The sequence below is a fragment of the Rhineura floridana genome, chromosome 7, assembly GCF_030035675.1.
Source record: "Rhineura floridana isolate rRhiFlo1 chromosome 7, rRhiFlo1.hap2, whole genome shotgun sequence".
Classification (NCBI taxonomy): domain Eukaryota; kingdom Metazoa; phylum Chordata; class Lepidosauria; order Squamata; family Rhineuridae; genus Rhineura; species Rhineura floridana.
The window spans coordinates 54,651,236-54,662,039 of NC_084486.1; the positions used below are offsets into that span (position 1 = coordinate 54,651,236).

The 10,804-nt window shown below is 42.3% G+C and overlaps 1 long non-coding RNA gene across 1 annotated transcript; it reads left to right on the forward strand.

Annotated features, from left to right (window-relative positions):
• The first annotated feature begins 426 nt into the window (after window positions 1-426).
• On the forward strand, window positions 427-9,786 carry LOC133388390 (uncharacterized). The gene is made up of 3 exons (XR_009763779.1): window positions 427-501; window positions 3,630-3,795; window positions 9,211-9,786. It is a non-coding gene; the product is annotated as an uncharacterized LOC133388390 (long non-coding RNA).
• Window positions 9,787-10,804: the final 1,018 nt, after the last annotated feature.

Genomic DNA, 10,804 nt, shown 5'->3' on the forward strand with positions numbered 1-10,804 from the left:
TTTTTAAATGGATAGCGGAGGAGAAAAATGGAGTGGAGGAAGCAAGGAACTGGAGGGCAAGGATGTGGATGAAGGAGGAGAAGGAGGTGTCAAGAACAGCATGGTTGGCCAAAGTAAAATGGCCCAAGCTAAAGAGATTGTGGGGAATATCCTACATAGGTTCCTGGGATGCTCTAAGCTGGGAAAAATCAGGGCGTAGTCCAGCTGCAACTTGTTAGCTGAGAAGGGAGGCAGTTGAATCTTATCTGTAGTGCCTGGTACCAAGTTCAGGAGGCCTAAGTAGCCAACAAATTGGTAGACCTGGCCCTGCAGCAAACCAGACTATTCCATCACCCAGAGGTGTCATTATTGGCTAATTGGCCCTCTCACTTTTGCTGGGCAAATTCCCATAAAAGAGGGGCTAGCTTTCACCAAAGTGTCCCATTCTATTTTAACTTACCTGTGGGATGTCTAGTGGTATAAGGAGCCAAGGGTGAACCGGCTCTTATACTTTTCCTGTTGGTGAGTATTCTAGCTTAGGCTAGGTAAGCTTTGCTCTTTTGTGTTTGTGTTGAACTTTCTCATTGTATTTTGTGTAGGTGTTGGTTATGCCTAATTCTGTTTTGGAGAGTTAAAGGAATCTGTCTCCTTTAACTTAAAGGAAGGAATTTGTATCTTAAAGGAATTTGTATCTTTTATATGTACTTTTATATTACTTGGTGTGTGTTACTTGGGGCTGTGGCTCTGAAACCAGTACCTTGACCACAAAGCTACTGACTATTGGATTGGTTTGGCTGGAGACTCCAGAGCAGTGAGTGTAAAGTTTGGTTCTTGATCTTAGGAATCTCTGTCAGTCTGGTTGGTGCTCTGAGTTCCCCTTGACTCAAACTGGGAAACAAAGTTAAATGGGGTGTGTCAGTCTACCTACCTTACAGGGTTAGTGTTGGGATTAACTCAGCCCTGGTAAGGAGAGCCATAGGGTGTGCCTAGACTGGGACAATTGATCTGGAGGAATTGGCCCAGGTGGAGTTTTGACAGGAGGCAGCAGCAAAATGGAGATAAAGAACTGTGGAGGTGAGAGATGACCGTTTGTGTGTGTATACAGAGCTTGCTGTTGGCACACAAAGTGGCCTCTGCTGCCCTCCCTGGCTACTTTGCTGTATTTGCATGTTTTAACTTTTTGCACCCCAGAGGAAAATGTTTGCTGCCTTAGTTGGTGGCAGGGCAGGGTCTGGGATGTGGTTGAGTGAGACAGGTGACGCTTGCTGACTGTGTGTGGGGGTGGGTGGGTTGCAGTTGGTTTGATGCACGAAGATCTCAGTGGTGGCCTCTGCCTCCCTCCCAGCTTCCCTTATCAGTGGAGAGACCACCACTGTTATCTTACGGATAAAAACAAATATTCTGCTACCTCTGTGTGTATGTGTGTTTATTTTCAATGATGTTTTAGGCTACTTAGGTATGCACCAGCTAAGGCCACTCAAGTACCTTGCAGGCATTCTAGGTTTTTTTAAAAGTAACAACTGTAATTGCCATGATTACTTTTGAGTAACAGCAAAGTAATCAATTCCTTTCAGAACAATTGTAATTGTAATTTATTCCTTTTTGGGGCCATGTGACAGTAATTGTAATTTATTCCTTTTTAAAAGTAATTTTCCATGCTCTGGTCTTAACTATGATTTACTGCAGCAACCCAACTTCAAAATTTGGTTTACTCACCTGGGTTGTTTCAGTAAACAAAACTTAAGACTAACTACGGTTTATGTAACAGATATAATATGCTCAACTGTGGTTAATTGAAAATTGAAGCAAAAGCTTCCAGTCTCTTCCTTGCATCTCTTCTTTAGACTCATTGCAGAGACATGTATGGATTTGTATAGTTAGTCTGTTGTAACTAAACAAAGGAAGCACAAGATAAAATGACAATTATTGTCAGATCTGGCAATCCTTTGATTGGATATATGTTTGTGTGTGCAGTCACAAACTTCAGGCTTTCACCTCCTTTTTTTCTCTTTTAAAAGTATCAGTGAGAAATAAAATCCTCACTAGGCTATTTCAACCTGCTAGGAACCATTTGACATTTAACACTGTTAAAAGGCATTCAATAAAATTCCTTTTATGCTTCATGTTTTATTCACCTAACTTTTTGGTCCTAAATAAACGAAGTGGAGAAATATCAAAGAAACATTAACAAATCATTTATATGGACTAGAGAATGCAAACAGTATTTTCAGTATAAAAGTCAGCACAGATCTTGACAATATAGAATAGGACCAGAGACAAAAGCAGATCAGCCCAGAAGCTCTTTAGGTTTCTTGAACTGACTGGACACTCAGATCTTGAAGGCCTTGGGGTCAAACTAGATTTGGTGTTATATTTTTCATTGCATTTAACATGCAGGTTTTTAAAAGTGCAAATATCAGTTGGGGAGACTGATAATCTCTGGAATCACACCAGGTGGGGAGGGGGAAATTTAACCCTTCCCACCTGTAGTACTGAGAAAATGAATCCACCCCATGAAGCTTATATTTGCATTGGGGGGAAATCCAACAGTAGCGGATGGTGTGGTGGTCATGCTCACCTGACCTCCAGTTGGCTGCACTGCTGCTGCTTACTGGAAGGTAGAGGGAAAAGCTAGGCAGTGGAAAGGTCAGCATTGTACAACACACCGATGGAAGCAACAGATTGGCTCTGCTAGTGTGTTTGCACAGTGCCATCCTCACCACCACCTTGCATCTTCCTTTCTACCTCCCAGTAAGCAGCAGCAACATGACTAACCAGAGGTCAGTGAGTACCACTGCCCCACTATGCCATCTCCTACTGACCACTGATGGGATCAGTTCCTCCTAATGCAAGTACTAGGGGTGTGCAAGATTTGCCCGGTAGCTGTATCTGTAGCATGTGGAAGTGGTCTAATCTGTTTTGGCCCCACTGTCAGTTATTTTGATTTGATTAGTTATTCAGATATTACAGAAAAATAGAGCCAGGTGTGATTTGTATATTGGTGACACCTTGCTCTAAAAACCTCAGTGACCCCAACAGCTTCACATAGATGATGAACAGTACTGAGACAAGGTCAAACCTTGTTGAAAACAGGACAATAAGGGTGGATTGACACATTATGTCACAAACATATTTTCCCAAAACCCCGGCTAGCCAAGATAACATAAATAGAAGGTTGGGCTGAGGGACTCAATTGGTGATGAAAGTGTTTAACCCTCTCTTGCCTATTGCCTGTCATCTCCAAGAAAACCCAAAGGCTTGTTCCCCTCTGCTGCAGTTACTTCCTGTTTTTGAGCACATGGAGGGGGGATTAGAGACACATAGCACATGGGGGATTTGGAGGGGATAATGTGGGTGAGGAATGGTTAAGTACCCTCTTTCAACCCACCCATTCTCCCAAGAAAATGCCTCTCTCAGCTCATGTTAGCATTATGAGAACGCATGGGGCTTGACCCTGTTTTCCTGATGATGCATGCCTCTGCCTTAGATCTGTGTATGCTACATCCAAACATTTAATGTTTAAAAAATTGCTTGTTTCCTTAAAGAAGTCATCTCAGCAGAGAGATGTATCTTTTTGGTTAAAAACAAGCACTTTGAAAGGTCATGACCAACTTCCATCATGGGTGAACTCAAGCTTATTCTTCTGCCAGTTCTTTTGAACTGCTAATGGACAAAGACCTATTGGGATGCCAGCACTGAGAGCCTTGCCGAAATTACCGTGAGAAGTGAACAAGATTCCTGCATCTGTGCCGCTTCTGACTGAGCAGAAAGAACAAAGGCAGATTCTTGCTCCTTTATGGAATATGAATGAGAAAGGTGAGAGCATTCCTTGCATGACATTTTATTATTTGCTTAATTTTCAACGAACAGGTCCCTGTGCATTGCAGACAAGAGTGCTAATGGGAAGTGAAATGCCCCCCTGCCTGTTTGTCATTGTGAATTTATGTATCAGCCATGTTGTATATCATTTGTATTATTTATTCATATGTTTACAGTGTGTCAAGGAGAAGTGTTAGAATGCCCAGGACAATTAATAGGCTCATCCCTCTCATTGTTCTTTCTTTTCTCCTTTACAGTATTCTCATTTCTTGTTTGGGGGGAAAAAAGCAAGGGGTTGTATCCAGTGTTACATGAGCAGTGTTTTGTTCATGCAACTGGACTTCCCCTTCATTTCCTCTCCCACATGCTCCCAACAGTTATTCCAAAGGATCCCTCAACACTCTGGAGCAGATTTTAAGGCTGAACAAGGAAAAGAGAGGAAGAAAAAGTTGTGTTACACAAGTGGAAGCCTGTTACATGAGCATAACCGCAGTGTTGCAAGCCAATGTTGTTAACGTTATTTACCCAGCTCTCATCAGTCTGCCACTAGCTTGGTAAATTATTATTTAATTTCAGATAACAAAAATGGAATTTGTTCATTAGGAGGGTTTTTTTAAAAAAAAACCACACCTCTGGCCTCCAAGTTCAAATCAAATCACAGTTTTGTCATTGCATGACTAACAGCAAAATCTTATGCATTAGTTGGCACATTGCCCAGTTATGAGGGTTGTAGGAGCATCCCATCATTTGATCCCAAAGAGATTGACCATTTGTGCACAATCCTTTGTGCACATTCCATCAGAAGAGCATAATTTTTCTCACTTGAGATGCTGGACATACAGTACCAGTCCCTTCCCTCTTCAGAAAAAAGTTCCCAGAGTATCCTTTGCTGCAGTCTCAGTCACCGCTGCCTCTCCTTTACTTGCTCCATGTAACATGTATGAGCCGGGGGAAGGGCTACCAGTGATGGTTGGCAGAGTGCCTTACATTACATAGACAGAGATGGCTCTAATTGGTCACCTGTCGACAGTGGAGGCTGGTGCCTCTGATGTCAGCACCTTGGACAGTTCCTCAAAAGTTCAGACTAAAACCTGGACCAGATCTACTGCCCCACAGATATTGGAGCCACCAGCCTCCATTGCCTGTAGAAAACAAATTTATTGGATTCTATTCCCTTCCATTTTTGTTTGAAAGCTTGCTTTAAATTGCATGCCTACCTGAGCTGTTCATTTTCCTTCTTTCTGCTACTCTGTTAAATAAATCCTAGTTTAGGGGGTTGGGTCAATTCTGTCCCCCCTTTTCGTATATGGGGGACTGATGAGCTGGAGGGATCACATGCTGTTTGGGGGCCTTGGCAATCTTCAGCCTTATCCAACCCATTACAGTTTAAAGCAAGGTCCCATTGTATGTACACACACACACACACCACACACAAACACTAGAGAGAGAGAGAGAGAGAGAGGTTATAGCCACTTTCAAGTATCTCTTATAACTTGATAGCTTAATATCTTGCACTGATATAGGGTTGCATCCAGCTAAGTTCTATTCTGAGTAGACCCATTGAAATTAATCATCCTAAATTGATGTTTATTAATTTCAATAACATTATTGAAAAAGCCCACTATTGCCCAGTCACAAATTCCCCCTTTTTAGGGAAGGTAACTGAGAAGGTTGTGGCACAGCAATAGCAAGTACTCTTAGATGAAACAGATTATTTTGACCCATTCCAGTCTGGGTTCAGGCCTGGTTATGGGACTGAATCGGCCTTGGTCACCCTGATGAATGACCTCTTTCAGGAGAAGGACAGGGGGAGTGTGACCCTGTTATTCTTACTTGATCTCTTGGTAGTACCATGGTATTTTTCTGGGCTGACTTGGTGAGATGGGTATCGGAGGCACTATTTTACATTGGTACCAATCCTATCTTCAGGGTCATTTTCAGAAAATAGCATTGGATTATTACCTTTCAGCCCCCTGGCAGCTGTGCTGTGGGGTGCTGCAGGGTACCATCTTGTCCCCCATGCTGTTTAACATCTATACGATGCCCTTGGTAGTGGTCATCAGGAGATTTGGGGTGAGGTGTCAGCAGTACACTGATGATAACCAGCTCTATTTTCTGTAACATCTGAATCTGGAGAGGCTGTGCAATCCCTGGATCACTGCCTGGACTCGGTGGTAGGCTGGGTGAGGGCCAATAAACTGAGTCTGAATCCTAGCAAGATGGAGGCGCTGTGGGTTGGTGTTTCCTGAGTTCGGACAACTGGTCAATTGCCTGTCTTGGATGGGGTCGTACTCCCTCTGAAAGAACAGGTCTGTAGTCTGGAGGTCCTCCTGGATCCATCTTTGTCACTAGAGGTCCAAGTGACCTCAGTGGCTAGGAGTGCCTTTTATCAGCTTTGGCTGGTAAGACTGCTGCGGCCGTTTCTGGACTGGGATAGTCTGACCACTGTTGTCCACGGACTAACCTCCAGACTGGATTATTGTAATATGCTCTATGTGGGGCTGCCCTTGAGGTTGGTCCAGAAGCTGCAGCTGGCGCAAAATGCGGTGGTGAGACTGCTAACTGCAGCAGGGTATCACCAACATGTCATCCCCCCCGCTGAATAAATTGCACTCGCTACCTAATAACTACCAGGCTAAGTTCAAGGTGCTGGTTTTGGTCTACAAAGCCCTATACAGTTTTGGACCAGGATACGTGAAAGATCATCTTACCCCTTATATTCAGTCGATCACTGTGCTCTGCAGGTGAGGGCCTCCTACAGATACCATCTTATCAGGAGGTCTGTTCTGCACAACATAGGAAGCAGACCTTTAGTGTAGTGGCACCTACTCTTTGGAACTCCCTCCAGTTAAATATTAGACAGGCACCATCCTCTTTCAACAAGCCTTTTAAGTAGCGACCTTATCCCAGTGTGCATCTGTGTTGGAATTGCTTTTTAATGCATTTTAATGCTTTTTTTAAAAAAAATGTTTTAAAGATGGGGGAAATGCTGAAAAGCAATTATACTGTTCACAATGTTTTCCTTTTTGAAAGGAAAGGGGCTTCCCCTCTGCCCCATGCCCACCCACCCAATCTCCTCCCCTCCCCATCCTCCACCCATCCCTGCCCCTCCCCCAGGTCAGTATTGGACCCATGAAGATGACTGGGTAACCTTGGGCCAGTCACTGCTTCTCAGCCTCAGAGGAAGGCAATGGTAAAACCACATCTGAATATCATTTACCATGAAAACCCTATTCACAGGGTCACCATAAGTCCGGTCGACTTGAAGGCAGACCATTTCCATTTTCAAACATGATTGCACAGAAATAAATCCCATTGAACTAAAAAAGTATGCAAATGATTTCCTATAGGAAACTTCACTAAAATTGAAAAGGAAATCAGACATATTTAAAGTGACCATCTGAACTATATCAACTGTCTTAATAATATTGCTTCCTCCCTGCTAAAACAAGATCAGCAGAGCACATGTCTTCTTTCTATTATTTGGGCTGATTGCAGGTGTTGCCACCACTCACCATATGCTCAGAGGCACATGTTACCAAATTCCTGCAAGCTACACAGCAAGTGGATTGGACTGTGAAAGACCAACCCAAATTGTGTTTGCATTTTGACAAATGTGTAGGGCAGTGTAGTATCTCAGAGAGGAGGTCAGGTCTCTTGCTCCCCTGCTGCATTCACTATAGCTGCTCAATTTCCCTGCTTTTTAAAGTTTGATAGAAATATCTGTGGGCTATAGGTACGTTCTTAAACCGCAAGGGTTTTTTTGCCTATTAGTGAATTCTAGTTTAGGGACAGGAGGAATTAACTAATCTATGGTAATTCCTAATTCATTGAATACCAGCCTCCAGATGCACTGGATCTTTCACCACATGTGGTAAAGAATCGATGTGTTTAATTTGTTTGTATGAGAACCCTGGTAGTGATACTGTGAACATCTACTTTGTCTAGAACAGCCTACCCCAATTTGATGTCATCAGATGTTTAGAACTACAACTCCCATCAGTCCCAGCCACCAAGGCCAGTGTTCAGGAATGATGGGGACTTATAGTCCAAAATGTCTGGAGGGCACCAGGTTGGAGAAGGCCGATCAAGAAGTTTGTGGACATAGAAGTATATGCGGGGATTTGTTGAGCAAACAGAAATTTAGGAAAACCTTTACCTTTATAAAATGCAGTGCAGACAGACATATGCATCAGCAGAAGCATCTCACAATGCATCATCACTCCCAGTGCCCACTATATTGTTATGGGTTTGGGCATTGAGACGGATGATTTCTATGAGTCCCCTTCCAGCCTCTGATTTGGAACCCTGCATCTGGAGGTGGACTCTGCAGCTGAGAAACCTGCTCTGCTGGTCATATGGGTGTTAATCTAATAGAGTGGCCAGGTGGTCTAATGGGTCTGTCAAGTGCCATTAACTGGCAAATGGGTCAGGGAGATCCTATTGTTACTGAAAATATTCAAGAGAGTTTCCAAAGAGAGGCTTGTGTTTTTAGTTGAATGAGAGGAAAGGATGGGAACTGGAGATATGCAGAGAGGGTGGCTCCCTGCACCATGGTTTTAGGATGCCTCCTGTGAGCCTGATGGAAAAGCAAGATCTATTGGAGTGCTAACAATTTGAAGCCCTCCATCTTAAGTTCGGGTTGGAATGTGTGTAAATAAACAAGCCACACTTCATATAGATACCATAGACTCTGCTAACCCTCTTTCCAAGGAAACCAAATCCTGGATTAGTAATCCCGCAGCAGCAGCAGCAGCAGCAGCAGCAGCAGCATCTAGGTTTCTCCTCTGGTGGAAAAGACTGCTATTGTGGGGGGGAGGGGGAGCCCTCTGCCATGGTGGAGGTTTCAGTTTCATCCCATCAGGTGGTAATTCCTGAAACAGGACATTTGGGGACAGGGTGCTGGAGGCACTGGATCTTGATCACTCAAATTGGGTCCCTCAGCTACCCCATCCTGGATTTGGCATTGTGAAAAATGGGGAGAAAATTGTCCCTACTTTCTGGCCTGACTAACACGACTTGCAGTTCTTTGGATGCAGAGGTTGATCCCTGCTCCATCCCACTCCTCCCCAGCTGGGGCTAGGATTGCTCTAAATTGATCATCCAGTTTTTAACTCAGCCAGAACATTATTTGAACATCAGTATGTGGACTGGTGCTGTATTTGGGAGCAGGGAGTGTTGAGACTGAACCCATATATAGTATGGAAATATGACTCATGCATGCTAATATATGTGGCATGTTTCCTCTTGGTGCATTGCAAAAGCAACTGAGAGCTCATTAACACGTGTGATAATGTGTTAATATTCTCACACAGTGTATTCTTCTAAGAGATAATAGCTAAATAAAGTAGCAAAGCATTGCCCATTTAAATTGTACAGAGTTGTGAACACAACCATTATTATGTTTTGCAGCATAATCTGACAAGAACATATTAGTGAAACATCAAATGGATGTGAACAGAATATCGCTAATGGGAAGAGAAGTCTTTACATACCAGAAAGCTGTTCATGTTTTAAAATATTCTGTAGGACTGAAGCAGAATGAAGCGATAGATCCAAAGGGAGGAAAATTAGCATAGGTTTTGTATATTTTCCAGACTTGTTACTATTTAGATTAAGATAAGGTTAAAGCTGCCAACTCTGCTTTTTTTTTTTAGGCTAACACGTTATATAGCTCTTGTTTGAGGCAGACTACTTTCCAAAAGGCTATCTGTGCATTTTCTCATATTTGTATTCATTAGGAAAATTCTGCCTCAAAAAATGGTAATGCAGTTTTTCATTACTCCTACAAATATTCTCATAGGAAGATTAGAGTATGTTATTTCTACACTTGCACGTGGTGGTATTTCTATCAATCTGCAACTTTCGGAATGTATTTTTAGACTGAGGTTGTTCAAGTGTAAAAGCTCCCAAATGTTGTTAGATTGAAGATTGCAAACAAGTGAATTTTGAAATAATAAAGTATGCAAATAAATTTTTTGTTTGCAATATTTTGAAAAAAAAATGTTTTTAAAGAAGTGTTTCGTGTAATGGGAAGACCAGCTGAAATGTAACAATGTTTCAAAAGGCATCCACAGAAAAGATCGTGTCTCAAAAAGCCCTTGATTTATTCCCTATTATCTAGTTGTCATCCATTAATCAAAGCTTCTGGCTTATTGCTTGTTGGGAAATTTAATAAATCTTTATATCCCCATAGCTTTTAAATTATTCATTATGCTTACTGCTCTCCTTCTGAAGGGAGATTATCTTTTTTAATTGGAAATCTTCTATTATTTGTATCTGAAATGTTTGAAAGTACAAGTGTAGGCTCCAGCACTATTAATAGCCGTCCTGCCAGCAAGCATAATAAAGGATGAGGTTGCATGAAAGCTATTCATTGCAAGGCATATTAATGCAGTCAGTTTCATTAATCATGCTCCAAACACAGCACAGTTTAACAAAAGTCCCACTTTTTATTTTATTAAATGTTTCTGCAGTTTCATTTCCATTTCTCACTGGGGAAGTGAATGGAGAACCAAAACAGTGTGACTGTACTCTTCAGTGCATTTTCTGAAACCTGACTTTCACATGGGCCAATGGGAAATAGCCATTGTGATCTGCCAGTTTATACATGACGTGCTATGTTGTGTTTGCTCAAAGGATTAAGTCTCTTGCCTCTCACTATGCTGACTTCTTCATGATAAGAGATCCTTTCATAGACCCTATAGTTTTCTGGGGTTGCTCAATGAATTCAGTCTTTGAAGAGTCCTATGGTATGTCCAGATACATATCTTTCACTGAGATTGGAACTTAGCTACCCAGCTTAATTCTCTGAATATTCTGATTATGGTCACATACTGCACATCATACATTTAAAGCACTCATGCCACTTTAACAGTCATGGCTTCCCCCAAAGAATCCTGGGAACTGTAGCTTGTTAAGTGTGCTGGGAATTGTAGCTCTGGGAAGGGCAGTGCCCTTCACAAATTACAGTTCTCAGAATTCTTTGGGGGAAACTGCGACTATT